Raw genomic sequence first — 3,379 nt, forward strand, 5'->3', positions numbered from 1 at the left:
CTCTGAAACAGCGACTGCAAAGAGCAAACATGACACGTTCCACCTCACAGAAGAAATCAAATGGCCTAAAGGCCGTGAACAGGAGGCAGTTTTGGATGTCCCTCCCATGGCTCTGCCTGCAGTGCAGCTCAGCCAAAGCCAGCCCTGTGTGTGGGACACTAGGACAGAATTTTACCTGTCCCAACGTGCTGTAGAACTTGAAATCACATAACACAAAACCACTGCAAGACAGAAAACCTCTCACAGGAAAACTTACATTTGGCATTTAAGAAAATAATTTGAAGCTTCTGAAAGCTTCAGCACTGAAGATCCATTAACTGCAGACATCTGTTAGCACAGGGGTGTCTGCACAAAGAGAACTGAGCATTATTGAAATAACACAGAGAAACCATCACAGCAAGTACCCACAGATCCCAAAGTTCATCTTCTTTAAGATAGAAACGTTTGTACATCACCTAATGCTTCCAAATGGGAGAAGTTTTCCAATGAGCTTGATGCTTTACTTGGGGAAAGGTTAACCAGAAGGTACTTCTCTTTCTGAGAAAAGCCTCTTGCACTCTTTCAAGAGGCTCCATGTGCATCCTGTCACCAGCATTTGATTCCCTTGAAAAAGTTTTTAAATTACACTTCTGCCTGCAAAAAAGTGACCTCTCCAAACAGCACAAGTAGAGCTCTTGATTTTTCTTGTTTACCTCAAATTTCTACCCTGATTTTAACTATTTAGAGTACCAGCAAATCCAAATAACCAAAAGCCCCAAGGCAACAAAAACCTGCCCGATGTAAAATGTTAAACCAAGAGTCCCTGGGAGCTGGAGATGGAAGGAGGGGGGGTGTGGGAGAGGTGTGTGTGTGTGGAGAATTCCATTGGCACTTCCCAGGTATGTTATTTGGGTTTTCAAAGATGAGGGAGCAGACATCTCATCTCATCTCATCTGCAGGAGTGACCCCTACAGGAGCCCTGCGGAGGCTGGAGAAGAAAACCAACACTTCAGTGGGAATAAAATTAATGGTCTCACCAATTAAAATGGGGGGGGGGGAACTGATGGGATTTCTCTGTGGCAAAGGCAGTTCTTGCTTCCTGCAACAGTGAAATCAGTGACGACACCGAACAGCTCCACCAGTGCAGCCTGTTGGGCTGTAAAATAAAGGCTTTCTCCATTTTCCCAAGAACAGATGTGATGTGCTCTCAAGCCACCTTCACTTCCATCATGCTTTTCCTGGGAGCTGGTGGCAAATTAGCCGAGGCCAGAGCAGACATATGGTGAGGAGGGCCCGTGTCAGGGATATTGGATGTCCAGGGCTGCTTAGCTCACATTTATTTGCACTAAAGAATAAGGCATCGGGCTCCTTTCCAAGCAGCTTAAAAAGACAAGAAAGGAGACCTTTTATATTGCTTGGGAATGGACCCGTTGTGCCAGGAGACTGTATTATATCATTAACATTATAAATTCCATTTACAATACAGCAGTCATTTCATCCATCATTTATTCATGCAGAAGGGAGGGGATGTCCTGCATTTTTAGGACAGTGGTTCTCCTTGCCCACAGCATCGCTCCAGCCACAGGGCTGTGAATGAACAGCCCAGCTCCAACTGTTGGATGCTCCCAACTTCTCCCTTCCCCACCCAAAAGTGAACCCCAGCATCTCACCACACGCTTCAGCAGCTGTCAAAACCCCAAATCAGCTCTGAAATCATTGGTGTTCCACGTTGTCTTTCAGATGCTGACTGAGAAGGTTGTTTAGCCCCAATCAGTAAGTTTGGTCACTACAAGTTCTGCCTTGCCCTGGAAGCTCTGTGCTTCCCCACACCACAGCAGCAGGGGTGGGGGCTATTCCCATTCCATGGGCTAGCACAGGGAAGAGGGGAAGTGCCTTTCCAGCCTGCACATCCCTCTCCCAGCTCCTGTGCCACCATTCATTAGACCAATTGCTAATTAACTACTGCACTCAGCTGCTCTAGGAGACAGCACAGGAAAAAAATCGTTATCCCACCAGTACTCCCAGCAGTGGAAGTGGGAATGGAGAGACTGGGAGGAAGGAGAGGCCAATGCCTCATGTCCTCCCAGGAGTCTGGGATTGTCACTCACAACTCCAGGGGCACCATCAGCTCTCAGCACCGCTCAGGCCCCTCCAAAACCTCCCTCCTGCACTTCCCAAGTGGAAAATGCTCCTGCAAAAACTGCTGGTTTCCCTCTGGTGCCCCATGGACAGCTGGTAAGGCAGCACCCACGGCATGCACAGGGACACAGAGGGAAGGGACACTTCCCAGAGAGCAGTGCCTGCTGGGTGTCATCACTGCATGTCATCACTGCACACACCTGCTTTGCTCTCACAGTGCCCTGACAGGCAGTGATGACTTGAAAAACAACCACAGCAAACCTTAAAGGAAAAAGGAATAACCACCATTATATCCACCTTTACTGGAAAGCCTATTTTGTGTACAAAGAATAATTAAAAAAATAAAAACACACACACACCCCAAAAACCCTGAACTCTGAACAAAACATAGTCCAACACTTACAAGAAGACTTTCCCTTCTTCCTGATATCCAAGACCACAGAGGGAACTGGCTTTGCACTCAGAATTGAGCTGCCAAGCTTGGAAACAGCATGGAAGCCTCTGTATAAAAACCTGGATACTGCTCCTTCCAAAGGGTTTTGGCATGACCTCCAATAAAGTGTTTTACAGAAAGTTGTGTTGAATATGTTTCTTCACTGATTTTGTTCCAAATTTCAACACTCAGGAATCATTAAACAGCCTCCTCTAATGGCCACCAGTTCTGAGATGTTATAAATGACTAAAGCAAGTCTGTGCTCACAGTTTACACACACTGACTGCCCCATCACTACCCAGCACTTTGTAACACACAGTGGAAACAGCAGAGAAGTTATGAAAATTGTACCTGATCTGTTTGGTGCCCATTGCAGATTTGAGTCCGTGAGAAGAGTGCTTTGGATGGGATTTTGTTTGGTTTTCCATGTTATGGGTATAAAACAAAAGGGGAAAAAAGTTAATTAAAGCTATAAACCTGCTCTGAGGGGTATGTGAAGAGGGAGAAGTGTTCTAAGTGCAACAACCCAGGCATTGTTTTATTCATAAATACATCATTAATGATACCCACTGATATGGCAGCAATAAGCCACCACTGAAAGACCAACAACTCCAGTCAGATAAATCCTGGATTAAATCAGCAAAAAAGTCTGAGCCACTGACCACACCTCAGAGAGGATTTATGGAAAAACACGGGTGTTGGAGAGCAGAATAAAAATGAAATGTTACAACAAAATTCCTTCCAGCATGGGGCAAGTATCACTCTCAGAACACGCTCTGAAAATGCAGATTGAGGAGAAAGACAACTGGAAGAAAAGCTCGAGAAACA

This window comes from Myiozetetes cayanensis, unplaced genomic scaffold (assembly GCF_022539395.1).
Source record: "Myiozetetes cayanensis isolate MyiCay16 unplaced genomic scaffold, myiCay2020 scf23, whole genome shotgun sequence".
NCBI lineage: Eukaryota > Metazoa > Chordata > Aves > Passeriformes > Tyrannidae > Myiozetetes > Myiozetetes cayanensis.